At 41.8% G+C, this 21,394-nt stretch overlaps 1 protein-coding gene across 11 annotated transcripts in view; it reads left to right on the top strand.

The window, feature by feature from the left end:
- EHBP1 (EH domain binding protein 1) overlaps nt 1–21,394 on the top strand; it is a 341,176-nt gene that overhangs the window by 2,048 nt on the left and 317,734 nt on the right. The gene's annotated exons all lie outside the window — the stretch shown is intronic.

Here is a 21,394-nt window from a genome sequence, read left to right as displayed (position 1 = left end):
TTTCATTTTTAGCTGCTTTATTTTTTTTAAGGAAACTTTTTCAAATGTCACTACAAGGCTTATTACACCATCTCTGAGAAAACCGTAACATCAAATGGATACAGGGGTTTAATATTTTTCAAGACTGATAGTGTATCTTACTTTATATTTTGGTTAGATACAACTTTTTTTGCCTATAGGTTTCTCTATTCCCCTCAGGTCTTTGAATGGGAAGAGTCAGGGCACAGAGTCTTGGGAATTATTTTAAGTTATTTGCTTAGTCAGACAAGAATTTCATGCTATAATGGCCTAATGGGACATATTTAGAGCCAGCTAGACTGCAGCAAGCAATTAAATGTATGGGCCTGTCCCAGTCATTTCTCTCTCCTTATGCAAAGTGGACTCCTAGGGCTGACTGGGAGGCGGAGGGGGTGGGGTTGGGTCTTCTTTTGCATCACCATAAACAAGGTTTTGTTTTTGTTTTACTATGCAAAGACAAAACACATTAAAAGACATTATACCAAAACTGAAGTTATGTTAGTGGAGCAGGAGGACTTGCATTGTTTTTCCTGTTCATAATTAATTTCATTCTGCAATATCAGTGGGAAGTGAGCATACTTGGAGTTTGCAGAACTGAGCACTGTAAATCATTCTGTGGTAAACTTAAAACTTGGCTTTTTTTCTTGTGCAATTTGCTAATAGCATTGAATGGTTTTAGTAGTTACATTTTAGAAATACAAGTCAATGTACTTGAATCATCGTATCCCTATCTTAAAGTGGCACTGTCAAATTAAAAATCACTTTTAAAAGTATTTTCTGCATTTTTAACTGTATTTCAGTTTTAATAACCATTATAGTCTCAAATATCTAACCAGTTTTAACAGATTTTTAAGGCCAGAAAAAGCCAGTATGATCAACTATTTGAATCTCATGTAGAGAACAGGTTATAGAATCTGACCTAGTAGTTACTGTATCAAGCCACTTTGCATTTTTTTTGGACAATAAAACTAAACTAGTTAGTTTGACACAGCTTAGTTCATGTTGGTAGTGTCATTGATTCCACACTATGCATAGGTGTGAATTGGGGCAGTCAATAGACAGGCCACAGGTCAAATCCAGACTGCCAGATGCTTCTCCATGGACTGCAAACTTATTTTCATATTGTTATTGCTAGGGCCCTACCAAATTTACAGTCCATTTTGCTCAATTTCATGGTCATAGGCATTTTTAAAACTGTAACTTTTTGTGACTGCAGTTATTTAAATCTGAAATGTCACGGTCTTGTAGGGGGTCCTGGCGCAAAAAGAATTGTAGGGAGGGTCATGGTACTTGCCACCCTTACTTCTGTGCATGCCATAAATGATAGCCTTATTTTTGTGCTGCTGCTAACAGTGGCTCTGTCTTCAGAGCTGGGCTCCCAGCCAGCAGCTGCCACTCTCCAGCTGCTCACCTCTGAAGCAGAAGTAAAGGTAGAATGGCATAATATGCCTTCCAGCTCTGAAATCTACACAGAAGGGTTGCAGTAACATAACCCCCCTGAAATCACCTTGACACCTCCCCCCCTCAAATCCCTTTTAGGTCAGGACCCCCAATTTGAGAAATGCTGGTTTCCCTCCCCCTAAATCTGTGTTATATATGGTAAATGAACACAAAACATGGTCTGTGACATGTTTTTCATAGCACTAGTTATTACAGTGTGGAAAATGTTTCTCCTGTCATCTAGACCTTGACTATACCTTGATCAAGAAATTTGAACCGTGACAAAAATAATTGACTACTGTGATATAAATGTTTTAGAATCTGTATCCATATTGGTCACCAGAAAAATCAAGCTATTATAAAATGTTTCAGAGAGGAATCTTAAACAGATCCACTCCACACAATCACTTAATTTGTAGCAAAATGCAGGACAATGTAGCACTTTAAAGACTAACAAGATGGTTTATTAGATGATGAGCTTTCGTGGGCCAGACCCACTTCCTCAGATCAAATAGTGGAAGAAAGTAGTCACAACCATATAAACCAAAGGATACAATTAAAAAATGAACACATATGAAAAGGACAAGAGGAAACCATCTCAAGATAAAAATGTTCCATAAGCATGAAAGTTAAAATTAAATGTTTGTCCACAAATGGAAATTATGTACAAAACATGGGTATGATAAAAATATTTTTAACATTTTAAGTATAGCTTTCTCTGTCTCTGAAATAGACACTAATTTCTGTTTGCTGGTGAGCAACACTCTCCTTTTTTAAGCTTGCATACAAGGTTATGGCTGGGTGTAAAGTACAGAATTGGCACGAAGGACAACAAAATATGAGAAACTGTCTTTGCCCTGCTTCTTTTTGAAGTCAGGCCTAATGTGTACATGGTGTGGCACTAGAGCGACAGGGCTATAGTTATTCTTTTTGGTCCATGTTATAAGTGCTCTTTGTTGGGAACTGTAGTAAGCATTGTTTTATTTTAATGCATTGGCACTCCAACAATCCAGTGGTTCTGTAAGAAAATAATGATCTATTCATATTGTAAAATAAATGACAATGTAGTCATAAACACAACCAAAGCAAAATGTGGCTGGGAGAAAAGATTGTCTATGAACTCTACAGGCAGTATGCTTATTTATAAGTTGAAGATAAGAAATAATTGGTTCTTTTAATTTCTCAAAACTGGATTTATGTTGTGCATTTCATTGTTTTATAATCAGTTGCACCATGCAACATTAGAACTTTCCAGGGACATATCTAACACCTGCATTTTAGTTTTGAGTAAAATTTTTTTTGCATTGATCTACATTTTCATGCATTGATTTCAATGCATTGCTCCTCAAGCTGGCAACTATGCTGTTTATGTTGGAGGTCACTGTTACGTTGTGTGTTGCTGCTTTACTCTTTAAATGAATTACCTCTAGAAGCAATATCTATCCTCCACAACGCAGAGATTTTCAGTCTTGCTTTTCCTACTCTTATGTAATTTCTAGTGCTTGCTGCTGCTAATGATTATAGACAGCTGCTTCCAGAGAGAACATTAATAAAGTGATCAATTGTGATGGTATCTTTAAAGATGTTAGCAGTTCATTATAAAATCTTATTTTCAGGTGTTTAACTGAATAAACCTGCTTTTTTTTTTTCTGGGATCACATGGTTCAGCGGTAATTTACATGCCGTATTTAAGAGTTGTGGCTGGTCAGCATCTCTGAAAATCAGGCCACTTAGATTCCCTACATTTAAAAAAACGACCTGGTTCCTCTTAATGTGGATTTGTGACCCTAGTAGGGATGTATAATTCCATTTAATCAGTTAACTGGTTAAACATAGCATTTAACCAGTTAACAGCTTTACCAGGATCCCAGTTGGACCAGTCCTTCCTCATCCCACCCGCAAGGTGAGCCCAACTGGGCTGGTTAACCAGTAAGCACCACCCTCCCTCCCCTGATTTTTTTTTTTTTTTTTTTTTTTGCGTCTGGACCACTTCATAGATGTTACTGAGCATGCTCAGTCTGTGTATACATGCTCAGTGGGAGCCAGCCAATTAATTCAGTGCCCTGCCCACCTGCTGTGATTCTAGCACAGGGGAGAGCCTGCTTTGGTTGGGGCTATTGGGCCTGTGATCCTGTGGAGGTGAACATTGCTGATGCTGTGTAGGTGAACACTGATGCTGCTGGGAGAAATTAAGGGGAGCTGACATCATTGGACATGGTGCCCCATTGGCTGTGTGCCCTGGGCAGTTGCCTTGCTTGCCCTGCCCTAGTTTCAGCACTGAGGGTCCGTCTACACAGCAGCATTATTTTGGAATAACTTATGTTATTCCAAAATAATATAGCGCACATCTACACTATAAGTCTTTATTTCAAAATACTGTCGAACTGGAGGACGACTTACTCTGATTCCTGTAACCTTCATTTCACGAGGAGTAAGGGAAGCAAAAGCTTATTGGATAGTCAGCTAGTCCCTCGACTAGTCTCTTGCTGTCTCTGTCAACTAGTCCCTCGACTAGTCTCTTAAAAGCCGGTCTCCCCCAGCACCATATCCACGGTAGGCGGGGGATAGCGGGGACTGGGTGCTGATTCCTGGCTTGCGCCCAATCCCAGGCGTTACGCCTCTGCATTTTAAATGTATTAAGAGCCGACAGGGTTCCAGGCCAGGAGCTAGCCCTGCTGCTGCTCCCCTATTTATCGACTAGTTAATAAAAAACCCATTGACAACTCGATTAGTTGATTAAACTAAATTTAACATTCCTAGAGCTGTTTTAGTGGCTTTCTTAATGCATCACATTGTGTGTATTTCTTACAATAGATATGATACCCTCCCTCTTCTATATAAAAAGTGTCTTGCTTTTATTAAGCTTGTTTGCCAAACCTGTTAATCACTTTAGAATGTAACTTCTCTTTCAAACTGCCCAACCTGACTAAAGGCTTAATTTTCTTGAGACAAGGGTCTAACTTTTTTTGTTCAAATAGAGCAGGCATGTCCAAAGTCCGGCCCGCGGGCCAATTGCGGCCCGTGTTCCGGTTTAATACGGCCCCACAGGTAATTTGGCAATATCTATCTTTTATGGCCCCCAATGAATCCATATGTATTGAGATGAATACATTGTAAAATCTCAGTTAATGTCAGTTGGTCTAAATCAGTTATAAATATATTTGGACACAACATGTATACTTGGTGTTATGTTCCTGTTCATATTTTTTGAACTTAAAAGTTGACAGACAACCTTTATTACCAATAATATGTAATGTACTTTACAATGTTCCTGACACATATTTCAGCTTCCTGGATTTTTTTTCATCTAGCCTTCAGATATGAAAGGCAGAGTGATTTAACACCTGTTTAGATTTGTCATCCATATGACGAAATGAAAAGTATGCCGTTTGCAATAAACTTTGCATAAAATAGTTAATTTGCATTTAATTTTAATGGTTCAAAGAATGTCAGGCAAAATGGCCCTCACGCATGTTCACTTCATCAAATCTGGCCCTCTTAGAAAAAAGTTTGGACACCCCTGAAATAGAGGTATTCTAGAGTAGTCCCTGCATCATTAAAAATAACTTTCTCTCTTGGAAGAGAAGTCACATTTTCATCTGGTTTCCTCCTCCATGGTAGTTTCATAATTGGATGCTGCTAGAACTTAAGATTTGGCATTTAATGAGCATGGGAGCGATTTTTCAAACTTTCTGAAATTCCACAGGTCACTAGTCAGATTGCCTTCCTTAACAAGCTCCTGAATGCTGAAGGAAAGGACTGGAATTTTCTGGGTGTTGCGGAAATAGAGGTGGTCTGTGCAGAGCCTAATTCTGTCAGGTGAAAGGAAATGCTCAGTGCTTTGCAGGACTGGGTCCACAGAGTTTTATGTGTGTGATTTGCTCACTAAGGATAATTGTGTGGCCAGGCAAAGTCTACCTGCAGTAGGTATGTTACATTTAGATTAATAAACTGACTGAATAGCTGATGTAAATTCTATCAGCTATTCGATTAGTCAATAAGGGTGCCTTTGCCTTTGAAATGTAGTAAGAGCCCTGTGGGTTCTTTTAAATTAATGGAGATTGCCTAGTTCCTAGAACTGGAAGGAACCTTGAAAGGTAATCAAGCCCAGTCCCCTGCTGTCCCAGCAGGACCAAGTACCATCCCTGACAAATTTTTGCCCCAAACCACTAAACGGCCACCGCAGGGATTGAACTCACAACCCTGAGTTTAGCAGGCTAATGCTCAAACCACTGAGCTATCCTTCCCTTCCTCCCTGCTACGTTTCAGAGGTGGAGGTGGAAGCACTGCGGGGAGTGTGGGGGACTCAAGATGTGGGGGAGCCCGCTCTTGCTACATTTCAAAGTTGGAAGTGCTACCCATTCCCTTCTGTGCCCCTCCCTCACCACAGAGACGGTGCTGGGGGAACCAGCTCCCCCCCAGCACTAGCTCCTGCTCTCTGATAGAGGCATATGCTTATTGGATAGTTGACTAGTCGCTCACATCCCTAATCTGCAATTTACATTAGAGTTGCTCAAGTCTTCTAAAGTGGTCCAAAACTGCGTGTAGCCACTTCCTCTCTTCAGCAGTGGCTTGCATGGAAAAGGCTTTCGTCTGACTTCCACCCTCTCTGCGTAACCCTCTTGCCAAGTTAGGGTTTTTTCTCCTCTCAAATCAGTTCTGCCCTGTGCATTTGCATTCAGCTTCCCCGCCTCCTGTATTGAAAATTGCCTTCAGCTTTCAGAATCAATAAACTTTCTCTCAGAAACAGTTTTTAACTCTCACCAAATCAAAATTAGTTCACCAACAACCACGATCAACTTTTAGAAATCAATTTCCCCCACCCCCAACAAATCAAAACTATTTCCTTCTCCACAGTGAAAATCAATTCACAGCCCTCACATTTCTCAGCTAGCCATTTTCTCCCAAAATTAAAATCTGTAGAGCCCTGCAAATGTCTGGATGTCCTTTATATTTGAAGCCATGTATCATTTTTGTAGCTTGTGTATTGGATACGGATACAAATATTATATCTGCCCAGGATTCTAAAAATCTGTTCTCTATTCTTGTCCCTACACCCCAAGGCTACGTCTACATTGGCATCCCTTTCCGGAAAAGGGATGCTAATGAGACGAGTCAGAATTGCAAATCCGCGGGGGATTTAAATATCCCCGGGGCATTTGCATTTACATGGCTGCCGCTTTTTTTCCGGCTTGGGGATAAGCCGGAGAAAAGCGGCAGTCTAGACGCGATTCTCTGGAAAATAAGCCCTTTTCTGGAGAATTTCTTATTCTACTTGAAAGTAGGAATAAGAAATCCTCCGGAAAAGGGCTTATTTTCCGGAGAATCGCGTCTAGACTGCCGCTTTTCTCCGGCTTATCCCCAAGCTGGAAAAAAGTGGCAGCCATGTAAATGCAAATGCCGCGGGGGATATTTAAATCCCCCGTGGATTTGCAATTCCGAAGTGTCTCATTAGCATCCCTTTTCCGGAAAGGGATGCCAATGTAGACACAGCCCAAGTGTAAACACAATAGCTCAATTGGGCTTCCTGATTGCTTCCTGCTAACACCCCCTTCCAGTTCCTGGCTTCTTAAATCCAATGTTTTTGGTCCCTACTCTAACTCCCTATCTCTTCACAGTTTCAGTTTAGACTTGCTTGTTCATCATCCTTGTGGCTACCCACAATTGCCATAAGGGTAGTGTGAAGAGAACCTCTAATCAAGATTGTCTGGCTTTTTGGTTTTTGGTGTTTTTTTTTATATGCCATTGTCCCCTCAAAGAAGTTTAGAAATATGAAAGGGAGGATTTAGAGATTGGTATGAAATGTTTCTGGCCGCAACTCTAGGATATTTTGTAGATAATTTGCTAGGTAGATACAAAAGCTTTACTTTAATATTATTCTCTTGACATTGTTTAGGATAGTCAAGACAGAAGCAGACTGTGAGGGACTCAAAAGATCTCGCCAAACTGAGTGATTGGGCAACAAAATGGCAAATGAAATTTAATGTGGATAAGTGTAAAGTAATGCACATCGGGAAAAATAACCCTAACTATACGCACAGTATGATGGGGCTAATTTGGCTACAACAAATCAGGAAAGAGATCTTGGAGTTATCATGGATAGTTCTCTGAAAACTTCTACACAGTGTGCAGCGGTGGTCAAAAAGGCAAATAGGATGCTAGGAATTATTAAGAAAGGGATAGAAAATAAGACAGAATATCTTACTGCCCCTGTATAAAACTATGGTACGCCCACATCTTGAATACTGTGTACAGATGTGGTCTCCTCACCTCAAAAAAGATATTTTGGCCTTGGAAAGGGTTCAGAAAAGGGCAACTAAAATGATTAGGGGTTTGGAATGGGTCCCATATGAAGAGAGGTTAAAGCAACTGGGACTTTTCAGTTTAGAAAAGAGGAGACAGAGGGGATATGATAGAGGTATATAAAATTATGAGTGGTATTTATTAGTTCCCATAATAGAAGTACTAGAGGTTGCCAAATGAAATTAATGGGTAGCAGGTTTAAAACTAATAAAAGAAAGTTCTTCACACAGCGTGTAGTCAACCTGTGGAACTCCTTGCCAGAGGAGGCTTGTGAAGGCTAGGACTATAACAGAGTTTAAAGAGAAGCTAGATAATTTCATGGAGGTTAGGCCCATAAAAGACTATTAGCCAGGGGATAGAAATGGTGTCCCTGGCCTCTGTCTGTCAGATGCTGGAGAAGGATGGCAGGAGACAAATCGCTTGATCATTGTCTTCGGTCCACCCTCTCTGGGGCATCTGGTGCTGGCCACTGTCGGCAGACAAGCTACTGGGCTAGATGGACCTTTGTTTTGACCCAGTACGGCCGTTCTTATGTTCCTAGGATAACTGGTTAACCAGTCAGCACTGCCTTACCAGCATGTTTACTGGAGAAACCAGTTAACTGGAATTGGCCCATCCAGAGCAGCCTGACTGGGCCCATCACACCACATTCCGAGAGGTGCTCCAGCCTGGCTGAGCCAGGGTAGCCCAGTATGATGGGCCCTCTCCTCCCCTGCCTGTGCCGGTTTTAAACAGTTAAACATAGTTTAACCAGTTAAAATACTTTAAATTCCTAATTGTTCCCTTCTACCCACTAGTTGGACCACACATGGGCAAAGCTAGCAGTGCCTATGCAAATTAAACATGGATTAGCATATCACCATGCTTCATTTGCATAATTTATTCAAGCTGTTTTTGCACAAAAACAAGCAGCTTGGACTTTTCTTTTTTGCACTAAACCACCAGAAAGGCATAAAGATCTTGTGCAAAATGGGGTTTTTGCACACAAAGTCCACACTGCTTGTTTTTGTGCAAAACCAGCTTGAATAAATTATGCAAATGAAGCATGACAATATGCTAATATGCGCTCCATTTGCATAGGCTTTTATGGCAAAAGCCGCAGTGTAAATGTAGCCATGCAATATAACTTCCAAAATCTTACAGCTAGATTACTTTATTTTCACTGTGGATTATTTTATTTCCTCCTCCTCCTCCTCCCCCTGTTTTTGTCTTTGCATGTGTTGTGACATTTGATATATTTCTTCAAGCCCTGTTTCCTAAATTCATGATATATACAATTTAAAAAAAATTAAATGGAAACCCTTGTAGTTATAGAAAAAATCTTGAAAATATCAACCCAGAGGTCATGGCACTGGATGGCAAATAAAAAGAATCCAGGAGCCAGTTTAAAAATGAGTTTGTGATTTAAGTGATATTTTAAAAATGTCTTGATTCTTGTGGGCTTGATTCATGATAATTGAGTGGTTTGGATTGAAAATAGTGCATTCTTGTGTCCCAGTCCCACAAAGACTTGCTGCTGGACATTGTGTTTACTTCTAACAGTGAGACAATTTACAGAGATTAAGCAGTGTGTCTAATAGTAAGTCTTTGTAGCATTGGGCCTGTAATGAAATGTTGCTGTGTTTCTCTGAAAAACATAATTTGTTACTGAAACTTCTTGACTTGAATCAGTGTCCCAGCAATGGGAAAAACAATTGTGAACAAAAGTGAGTTATAGTGTAACATAATGGGACAAACCCACTGTGATTGGCCAGTTTTTATTTCAGTAAGTCCTCTTTTTTGAGTGCAGAGGAAAAAGATGTCTCATTGAAGACATTAAAATTCCAATTTAAAAAACTTATTTCTGCAGAACTATTTTGAGAGTGTTTGTGAATGAGAAGTGTGTGCGTGTGTGCATGTGTGTGTGTAACTTCGTCATAATTCTTTAATAATGATATTGGGCTCTGATCCTGCAAATACTTGTACACATCCTTAGCTTACCTCCATGCATAGGAGTAGATCCACTGAACACAGTGAGGACTGAGTAGGATAGTATAGTTGGGCAGACCAAATACAAATTTGAAGGGCAACTTACAAAAGACTCAAAAGCTAACAGCAAAATTATAAGCAGGAAACCTGCCAAACAATGAGTGAGCCCATTGTACCATTGAGGTGGTAAAGGAGCACTCAAGGAAGACAAAGCTATTGCAGAGAAGCTAAATAAATTATTAGCATTGGTCTTCAGAGTATGTGAGGGGGGGATTTTTACAACCGAGCCATTCTTTTTAGGTGACCCGATAGATCTCAGCAGAGGGGTTTGGAACAATTGTTACATTTATAGTAATAAAGCACCAGGACCAGATGATAATCACCCAAGAGTTCTGAAGGAACTCGGATATGAAATTGCAGCACTATTAACTGTGGTATATAATCAACTTCTGTACCAAATTACTGGGGGATAAATAATGTGATTTTTTTTTTAAAGGGCCAGTAAGCCAGGCCAGTAAGCCTGACTTCAGTGCCCAGCAATTGGATTGAAAGGATAATAAAGAACAGAATTATCAGATGAGTAGTCCTGTGGCACCTTAGGGCTTGTCTATGCTTCAAAGAAGATGGACCCTCCAGAGGTTGATCTTCTAGTGTTCAAATAGACCCTCTACTTTGAACTGAGAGGGCACCCCCATTGGCACTGGTAGTCCTGCTTGTGATGAGGAGTAAGAGAAGTCGATGGGAACGTTTGCTCCTGTTGACCTCCTGCTCTGTGCACGGCCCAAAAAACACAATTTAAGGTATGTCAACTCCAGCTACGAAGTTGTGTATCTTAAGTTGACTTTTCCCTTTTGTTTAGACCAGGCCTTAGAGAGTAACTAGATATAGATAGTACCATGGGCTTTTGTGGGCAAAACCTACGCTTCTTCAGATGAGCTTGAGCGGAGGGGGGAAAAAAAGCCCATGAAAGCTCATGATTATACTCCTTGTTTTTAAAGTTGCAGCCTAACATGGCTACCTCTCTGAGAAGTATCAGACACGTGGATGACCATGATTTGTGGAGAAGTGTCAACAAAGCTTTTGTAAAGGGCAGGCATGCATCACCAAGCTATTAGAATTCTTTGAGGGGCCAACTAACATATGGTGATGATCTGGACATGGTGTATTTGGACTTCAAGAGACCCTTTTGACAAGGTCCCTTACCAAAGGCTCTTATCCCAAGTCTACTTACTTTGCTTAAGCGGAAAGGTCTTGCATGGAGCAGTAACTTGTTAAAAAACCAAAAACAGAATAGGAATAAATGGCCAGTTTTCAGAAGGAGAAAGATAAATAGAATAAGTGTCTTGCAGGAATCTGGACTGGGACCAGTTCATGTTGCTGTTCAATGCACAGTAGAATCTCAAAGTTACAAAACGCCAGAGCTATGAAATGACTGGTCAATCACATACTTCATTTGGAAGCAGAAGTACACAATCAGGCAGCAGTAAAGGCCAATAAAAGAAGAAAAGAAATTTTTAAAAAGGCAAACGGAGTACTGAACTGTGTTAAATGTAAAGTACTTTTTAAAAAAAGGAAAAGTTTTTTTTTTTTAAATGTGAGAAGACAAGGATATGGTTTCTGTGTTTCATTTAAAGTTAGATTGTCAAAAGCAACATTTTTCTTCTGCATAATAGTTTTGAAAGAACAATCTGCTATTTTGTTCAGGATTGCAAACATTTTAGAGTCATGAATAAAATCCTTTCCTGTGATGTTCGTGACTTTGAGGTTCTATGCATGTTATAGGAAAAGGGATAAACCGTGTGATGGCAAAATTTGCAGATGCTACAAAATTACTCAAGATAAAGTCCAAAGCAGACTGTAAAGAGAGGCAAAGGAATCTCACAAAACTGGGTGACTGGGAAACAAAATTGCAGATGAAATTTAATGTTCTGTGCAAAGTAATGCACATTGGAAAATATAATCGTAACAATTCACATGCAGCTGATGAAGTGGGTCTTTGCCACGCTCCAATAAATCTGTTAGTGTATAAGGTGCCATAGGACTTCTTGTTGTTTATGCAGAGTCAGACTAACATAGCTACCCCTCTGATACTAATAATCCCAACTGTACACAAAAAATTGCCTCTAATGTAGCTGTCAGTACTCTCAAGAAGGAGACCGTGGAGTCATTGAGCAGATGTTTTCAGAAAACTATCCAGTCCACAGGGTAGAGCAGCAGTCAAAAAAGCTACCCATGTTCAGAATCATTAGGAAATGGATAGATAAGACAAACTATTGTAAGGCTATGTCCCTACCTTGAATACTGTGTACAGTTCTGGTCATTGTCTCTCAAAAACAGCACATTAGAATTGGAAAACATAAAGGCTGGGGCTAGACTGGCAAGTTTTTCCGCAAAATCAGCTGCTTTTGCGGAAAAACTTGCCAGCTGTCTACACTGGCTGCTTGAATTTCCGCAAAAGCACTGACTTCCTACTGTAAGAAATCAGTGCTTTTTGCGGAAATACTATGCTGCTCCCATTTGGGCAAAAGTCCCTTTTGCGCAAAACTTTTGCACAAAAGGGCCAGTGTAGACAGCTGAGATTTGTTTTGCACAAAAAAGCCCCAATTGCGAAAATGGCGATTGGGGCTTTTATGCACGAAAGCGCGTCTAGATTGGCCACAGACGCTTTTCCGCAAAAAGTGTTTTTGCGGAAAAGCGTCCGTGCCAATCTAGACGCTCTTTTCCGAAAATGCTTTTAACGGAAGACTTTTCCGTTAAAAGCATTTCCGGAAAAATCATGCCAGTCTAGACGTAGCCAAAGAGAAGGGCAACAAAATTATTCAAGTTATGAAATAGCTTCCATGTGGGGAGAGATTAAAAAGACTGGGACTGTTCAGCTTATAACAGAGATGACTGGGGTGGGGGATATGTCAGAGGTCTAGAAAATCATATGGAGAAAGTAAAAAGAGAAATTTTTTTTCTTCACATAACACAAGAACCAGGGGTCACCTAATGAAATTAACGGACAGCAAGTTTAAAATAACCAAAAGGAAGTATGTCTTCACTAAATGCACAGTCAGCCTATGGAACTTGTTGCCATGGCATGTTGCAAAGGCCAAAAGTATAACTGGGTTTAAAAAAGGCCCAGTAATTGCTTCTAGACAAGATGGTCAGAGATGCAACCTTCTGCTGTGTGTGTCCTTACCTTCTAGCTGTCAGAACCTGGGAATGGACAACAGATGATGGCTCACTTAATGATTGCCCTGTTCTGTTCATTCCCTCTGAACCACCTAACATTGACCAGTAGTGAAAAACAGGATACTGGGTTATACAGACTATTGGGCTGGCCCAGTATTACCATTCTTATAACTTTATGCATACACTGGAAGATTTAACGGGCATTACTTGGGTTCTTCACTCAAATAAGTTTATTTTAAAAAAATCATTGTTCTGGAGTGGGGCTGGGGATGAGGGTTCAGTATACAGGCTGTCCCAGGGAGAGAGGACTTAGCCTTTTTTTACCACAGCAGCTTTGGGCCAGGTGATAAGTGTCTGTCCATGTTTGCTGCTGCTGCTGCAGTGGGCATAGCCAAGGGAGGGATGCATGTCCCCTGGCTTGGGGCAGACAGACACACAAACGCTCTGAAATATATCGTGGATACCTGTCCCTTTTTCCACCCCTGCCTTTTGCTAGCCCATTGGCGTTATAATTGTCCCATTCCCCATCTCTGTCCACTTGCTGCCTCCCTGTGGTCATTCTACAGTATAACTGTCCCTCCTACCAGAACCCTCCCTTTCAATTTTATGAGAAGCAATCAAATTCCAGGTATATCCTATTTCCCTGGCACAACCAATCCCTGACCTTGCTTTAAGTTGTAAGAGCAAGCTGCATACCAAATTTGGTGGTTCTAGCTCTTACTGCTTAAGAGGAGTTCTGGAATAGACTCACGGGTGGATGGACAGACATGAACATTTTTTTTCTAAAATATATAGTAAGAAGATAAAGTTGAAAATGCCAAATGTAAATAATCTTTGCTAAATATCAGACATCAGGGAGTACATTGGAAGATTTTTCCCCCTCTCTCTATCTTGCAGGGTACGGCAAAATGAATTATGACAGCATTAGGGACCTCCATCTGTTTCTTTAACGTGTCTTTAATTGGCTTGTGAGAGCTAAAGCCTCTTTCATGGCTTGGTATGAGAATAAAGATACAAATAAATATGAATAAAGGATAGCAAGTTTTATTCAAAGCTGGGAAAACTCTCCTTGCAAAACTTATTAGTTACCCTACTAAAGAATTTTGCTCTGTTCAGGGCTTCTTGCTTGCACAAATAAATAAAACCATCTTCCTGTCTGCTCTTAAGAGTCTGTGAAGTCTTCTGCTTTGGATACCTAGTGACTCAGTTTGTGTGCATCTTCCATTCCATGAGTTCAATCTAGCAGGCTATTCGGCTATTTTGGAACAGCACCAAAGTTTATTGTCCCCCTGTATCTATGTTCTGTGGCCCTCTATAGAAGACTAGAAATCCTGCCGCTGTTCATATTCAATTTTTAAAAATGGAGATTTCCAATATATGTGCAAATAAGTAATACGGTGAATACAGCAGACCCTGTTTTGTTTTGTTTTCTGTCTTCAGCATAAATAAGACACTTTTCTATTAACAGTGTTTAAACATGCTGTCAGGTGGGACGCTGGAAGTTTTGACAGTTGATTGTTAGCACCTGAGGAGGCATTACAGAGCGTTCAGGACTGTGGACCAAGCTAAAATTAACAGAAATATATATCCAATGTCACTGGATATCTAAGTTGTCGTCTTTAGGATTCCAAGTTCACAACTCATTGAGTTGAATAAGATATTCACAGGCACACTTCTGAGAGCTAGTGTTTCACGCTGTGTATAGTCGCACAAAGTCTATTTCTGTTCACATGTTAAAGTTTTCTTTACAACTATGACTTTTCCTTTAACAAAAAAGCTAATGAACACACACACACACACACACACACACACACACACACAATCTTATTTTCCAGAGCACAACTCTATAGCAAGGGATGGACTCTATAACTACTAAATTGTGGGATCTGCAAAGTTCTGAATATTAACAATATGGGGGATAAATAGGAATATGGTTTTATTCTGCCTACACATCCAATCTGTTGGTGCCATTCCATGTGATGTATTTAAAGAACTTAATATAAGCAGCCAATAAAGTGTTTGTACTCAGTATGTCTCTTCCTTATATATGAAATTTGGAGCATTTGAAAAATAACCTGTACTTTGTGTTGCATCAGCTTTCAAGCTAACCTACTCTCTGCATATAAATTTGGCTGCCCAGTGCCCCAAAATAACACCTGTGTTTAATCTGCTCTTGAGCTAACATGAATTTACTGACACCAGTACAATTACAGAAACCAGTTCCTTCTTTTAAAAAACAAGGGACCCTTTATAGTAAGTAGTAAGGCAGTGATAGACACAATCTACCTAGGAAAACTTCTTTGCATATTCAGTGATTTAAGAAACCCATATTAAAATAAGTAATTAGAGAATCCAGTGTGTTAATACAGTAGGCAGTGCAATGCATATTGCTATTCAATTCACATCATGAACTTCCTTTATTTTGAGTGATGGCTCATTAAGTAAATTCTGAATTCCTTTATCCAAGTGTGTAGGGGGAGATTTCAAATAATAAAGAAGAAGTGTCAAAACAGCTACTGTTCTTTTCAAAATAGGGGCTGCACCAGCAACCTAAGAGTTCACTGGACTAACCTGTGGCCAGTGAAGTAACATCAGCAAGGGCAAAAACCTCTTCCGCAAAAGGGAAAGGAGGAAGAAATGCAAATGAGAGAGCTGCATATTCAAATGAGTGCTCCATTTGCATTTGCTCTTCCGCAAGAGGCTTGCAGTATAGATGTAGCCCAAGACACGAGAAGTCATTCTTCCTCTCTACTCGGCACTGTTTAGGCCTCAGTTGGAGTATCATGTCCAGTTCTGGGCACCACATTTCAAGGAAGATGTGGAGAAACAGGAAAAGGTCCAGAGAAGAGCAACACAAATGTTGAAAGGTCTAGAAAACATGAGCTATGAGGCAAGGCTGAATGAATTGTACTTGTTTAGTTTGGAAAAGAGAAGACTGAGAGGGGACATGATAGCGGTTTTCAGCTATCTAAAAGGGTGTCACAAGGAGGAGGGGGGGAAAATTGTTCTCTTTGGTCTCTGCTGATAGGACAAGAAGCAATGGGCTTAAACTGTAGCAAGGGAGGTTTAGGTTAGACATTAGGAAAAACTTCCTAACTTAATTTTGAACTGAACTCTTCTTCAAATCCAGCCCGTAGCAGGCACAGGACTTGGAACTAATGTCCGTGGGTCATGCAAGTTTAACCTAAATGAAAAGTTTTGTTCTTTTTCTGTATCAGAACTTTGATCTATAATGATACTAAAAAGAGAAGAGGTCTGCCTCTTTTTGTCGTTTAGTTTCTAGCTGCACAAAGCCAAGGAGTCTAGTTTTTCATTAGCCACAGTTTCTGAGAAGTATGTAGCCCTGTTTCCTATTATCAGTAATTGTAGCTTTATAAAGAACCCTTCTTATACTTCTCATGCAAAAATTAGTTTTTCTTTTGTTCACTGATACACGGTTTAAAGATCTGCTGGGATGGTACTTCCTTTTGTCTTTTAATAGCCTTTTGTATTCTCTTGATACAATCACTTTTCATCCGTTCAAACAACTGCCTTATTATTTCCAGCATCTGCATGTCTTTCCTGAGTACAATTTTGAAGCTGGCTGTGCCATTACTAAAGGTATTTTTATTCCTGCAGACTTTTTGCATATACTGCATGCTGTCTGAGTTTTCATCTGCATTGAAATTCATTCAAGAGTAATCATAAAACCGCTGGGTTCAGAAAGCTCTTTGTGTCTGGTTTAATCATGGGAGTTGCTGACTGGGAACTGAAAAAGTTGGGAATGGTGTTATAAGCAGCCTGAGCATCTATATTACTGCAAGTCCTGGGAATCTACTCTGTTGTTATCTTGATGCCTTTTTCAGTCCATGACAGTAAACCTTCAGCAGGATGAATCTTGGTAAGGCAGTGTTTCTCAAAGCGGTCAGCGGACCCACTCTGAAAAAGCTGCTACTGGACTACTCCAGTTTGTTTATTTACCGGGTCCCACAGACATGGAGCCTCGCAGCTCCCCTGGGCTGCAATTCACCATTTGCAGCCAAGGGGAGTCGCGGGAAGTAGCGACCTGGGGGACCGCTTTGAGAAACACTGCCGTAAGGAGGGCCTTTGAGAGAATGGGAGAATATATTGAAGTAAGATCTTTTCCACACAATTTTAGTTCAGAAATAACCTTCCTTTTAAAGCTGCAAATGTGTAACACGCATCTTTTCTACCGTCCTGTTCCATGAGAGCTGTTCACAGCCCTTTTTCTTGCACAAATTAACTCTGTGCCATGCCTTCAGTATAAATTTTAAATTTCATATCTCCCATCTTCTGATGTTGGACTATTTCCTGTTTGCCAAATTACGTTTTTTTTTCTGATTGAGGTATTTTTATGTTGGTTTTATATCATTTTGAGTCGTCATCTTTTGGAGTGGAGAGATTATAAATCAGTTTGTCTTGTGTCCCTGTACTCCACAGCTGTTAACCAAAGCCTACCTCTTACTGTCAGGCTACATCTAAACTGTGGCAGTTTGTCGGAAAAGGAAATGCAAATGGAACGCTTATTTGCAAATCTTGCTCTCTCGTTTGCATATTCTCTTCTGATCCTTTTCGGGGAAGAGGTTTTTGTGATAAAAAGCCCTGTGTAGGCGGGGCTGTTTGTCGGAAAAACCCCGTTTTGCGCAAGATCCTTTATTCCTCAAAAAATGAGATTTACAGGATCTTGCGCAAAACAGGGATTTTCTGACATATAGCCCCGCCCACACAGGGCTTTTTATTGCAAAAACCTCTTCCGCAATAAGGATCGGAAGAGAATATGCAAATGAGAGTGCAGAGATTTGCAAATGAGCTCTCCATTTGCATTTCCTCTTACGAAAAATTGCCACAGGGTAGATGTAGCCTCAGTGCTCCAGAAGGGCTGTACCATATGGGAGGATGATGATAAAGATATATGTGTGACCTGCTTATTTCAGTTCCTTGGGTCCCTCTGGTGCTGCTTTTGTACCCTTAGCAGTATTAGGTGCCTCGAATAAATGTACTAGGGCTGATAAGGTTACTAGCATTAAGGACAGCTATACCAGCTTGTTTCAGGAGCTTAGTGGGGACAGGAGTATGTGCTCTTTTGTTCAGGGTCCAAAACGCCAAAAGTCTCGCTGATCTGAGTGGGAACAGCATGTATGGTAAGCAAAAATAAATGTTTTGAACATATAACAGAGCTTTCCTGAGAACAACTGTGAAGGCCTCCAGCATCTCTCATGTTTTCATCTGTCTTCACCTCAGTGTAAGTATGTTCTTGAGGACACATTGCTTCCTTAGGCCAGACACCTTTGTGACTTTTTTTTTTAACTTTAATGGGTGTCTCTCCTGTATACAAAAATACAGGAGGTGATCCTAGATCAGCAGAGGGGACTTTCAACGGGGAGTTAGACAACTGGTGTTAGTGGTAGAGAAGGGCTAAAGCCCTTATCTGTTATGGAGGTGTGATGAGAGGTGTTGCTGGGAGCTAGAGTAATACACAATAGAAATGGCTGCTGCAGCCTCTGCTTCCCTTTGTCCTGTTGCTGTGGTGGTTTCTTGCCAGTAGCATTGGTGCTCAGTTGTACAAGCAAGGGAATATGGTTTGGGATATTCAGCCCTTGGGCCGTGTAGAATGCTGCTATGCAGGAAATGAGGCCACAGTGCTGGACTTGCTGCTCTGCGGATCCTCTGGAGTTCCGATGAAGTTCCGTGGTCTGAAGGCAGGATTCCTCGCCACTGAACCAGAGCACATCATCCCAATGACTGTAGCTGTTTGCTGAAGTGTTCAGGTTGCTTCTTATAGGGCCAGTGTGAATTATACAGATAGTACATTTTATTAATTTCTATCAATGTCTGCATTGTACGGTTGTACAACAGGCCTAACAGAATTGCCCTGGACATGGTGAGAAAGGGGTCAGCTACAGTGTTCCCTGCAAGCTGAGAGCTTGGGCGGCCACCTATGAGAGATTCGAATGCTGCCCAGCTGATTAGCAGAGTGCCCACACTGCCCACAGTCAGCAGCATGTGTTTCTACTGGCAGTGTACATCCGCACATGCTTAGGTGTGCATAAGCAAATTTATTCCTCATACAAATGGAAAAGATTATTGGGAAGGGAAGCTCTCATGTGGAGGTCTCTAAAGACAGGATTTCACCATTTGAGAAGACTGCAGTGCAGCTACTCCCTGTTCTTCAGTTGTGGACAGAGTGCACAATAATTTTTTTTTTAAGAAGTGTTTTTAAAGAATGTGTAACTTAAAAAAAATGCAACACCACTTATCGCATATAAAAAATGGCAGCATCTTCAGTACTGTTTCTGTCACCTCCCCCAACCAGTCACTCAGGACACTGTTAGAAGATGAGTGATAGGAGCCAGTAGGGTTGCCAGGTGTCCGGTTTTTGCCTGGACAGTCTGATAATTGCGTCTTCTGTCTGGTTAAAAAAAAAACAGAAAATACCAGACATGGAAAATGTCAGGTATTTTCTGTTTTTCTCGGACGGAAGGCCGGCGGGGACATTTTCCCCCTGCCACGTCTGGCAGAGGAGGGGGTGGGGTGTCCCTGGGGCCACTTCAAAAACTTCCCCCAGCCTCCCCTGCTGCACAGCCAGATACTTTCGGTTTCTCTCCTGCACGTGGGAGAGGCCACACAGGAGATCTGGCCGGAGGGAGAAGCTCCAGGTGCTGGAAGGTGTGGGCAGTGAAAGAGGCTGCAGCTCCTTCCCAGGCTCAGGAGGCTGCCAGCAAAACTCCTTTTGCCCTGAGCAAGAGGAGAGGGGAGGGAGGGGCTCCATTCCCAGAGTGGGAGGGAAGGGAAGCCCCTGAGCCCCTTCCCTGCATGGGGCACCTTTTGGAACTAAGGGGAAGCCACAGCAGGGCCAGCTTCTCCCCTTTCCCCTCTCCTCCCCACCCTCCCTGAATAGGCTAGCTAGCCTCTGGCCGACTGGAGCCTTACCAGTGAAGGAGGCATGCAGGTCTGGAGGGAAGGTGTGTGTGTGGGGGGGGGGGGATACCTTGCAGGAGTGGTAAGGAAGAGAATCACCCCCAGCCCCTTCCTTGCATGGGGTGCATTTAGGGAGGAAGGGGTGGCCACATCTGGGCAAGCCACATCCTTCCCTGCAATAGACTAGCTGCAGCAAGGAGCAGTGTCTTGTAGCCCTAGTAGCCATACGTTGGCTCCTTAACAGTTAAGGAGGCATGTGGAATCTGAGGGAAAGGCTGAGGGGGAGGAGGAATCCCTTGCTAGAGGGGAAGCCCACCCCCCTTTCCCTGCATGGGGTTAGGGTTGCCAGGTGTGCGGTTTTCACCTGGACAGTCCGTTTAAAAACAAAGCCCCCCTCCCCCCCCCTTTTTTTTTTGGCTCGACCAATTTTTTCCCCCCACCATGTTCGGTATTTTTTGTGATACTATCTGGCAACCTTAGGAGCCAGGGAGCAAGGATGTTGATTGAGCCAAGGTGCAGGCCTACCTCGAGGCCAGAACCAACGGGTAGAACTGCAGACAGGGACCACTCACTGGCTGGGAGAGGGACTCAGCATTGAGGATTGGTCACAGTGGTTCCCAAACTTTTCGGCATCACGCCTCCCTCTCTGATTATTGAACATTCCCCCCCCCCCACCCCCCCAAAAAAACCCTTGTTAAGCAAAAACAAAAAAGAAACCGAGCAGGGCAGCAAAACTTGATGGGGGAGAGGGGGCTGGGTCGCCTCATGCCCCCGCCTGGAATTTCTTCACGCCCCCCAGTTAGGGAACCCATGAGTTAGAGATTATCTGAGGGGATGGTAGTCTGGGCTGGGCAGAGAGCAGTAACAGGGAGTCAGTCACATCTACTCTAGGTAAATCTCTGCAGGCCTGACAAATGGGGCTTTAGCTCACTTTCAAGAGGGTAGTTCCTTAAAACTTTTATTATGCAGCAGCAGGAGCCCAGCTAGGGATGTAAAATCCTATTTAATTGGTTAAACGTATTGTTTTACCAGTTAACTGATTAAAGGGTAGGAAGGGCAGGTGGGAGTGTCGCTCTAGTCCAGCTGGAGTGACTCCCCCATCTTCCACTGGGATGAATCATAGAACACTAGGACTGGAAGGGACCTCGAGAGGTCATCGAGTCCAGTCCCCTGCCCGCATGGCAGGACCAAGTACTGTCTAGACCATCCCTGATAGACATTTATCTAACCTACTCTTGAATATCTCCAGCAATGGGGATTCCACAACCTCCCTGGGCAATTTATTCCAGTGTTTAACCACCCTGACAGGAACTTTTTCCTAATGTCCAACCTAAACCTCCCTTGCTGCAGTTTAAGCCCATTGATTCTTGTTCTATCCTCAGAGGACAGGATAAACAAGTTTTCTCCCTCCTCCTTATGACACCCTTTTAGATAGCCAAAAACTGCTATCATGTCCCCGCTCAACCTTCTCTTTTCTAAACTAAACAAACCCAATTCTTTCAGCCTTCCGTCATAGGTCATGTTCTCTAGACCTTTAATCATTCTCGTTGCTCTTCTCTGGACTCTCTCC

Source organism: Pelodiscus sinensis, chromosome 3 (genome assembly GCF_052426305.1).
Source record: "Pelodiscus sinensis isolate ZL-2025 chromosome 3, ASM5242630v1, whole genome shotgun sequence".
In the NCBI taxonomy this organism is placed as follows: domain Eukaryota; kingdom Metazoa; phylum Chordata; order Testudines; family Trionychidae; genus Pelodiscus; species Pelodiscus sinensis.
This window is presented reverse-complemented; position numbering and strand designations above follow the sequence as displayed.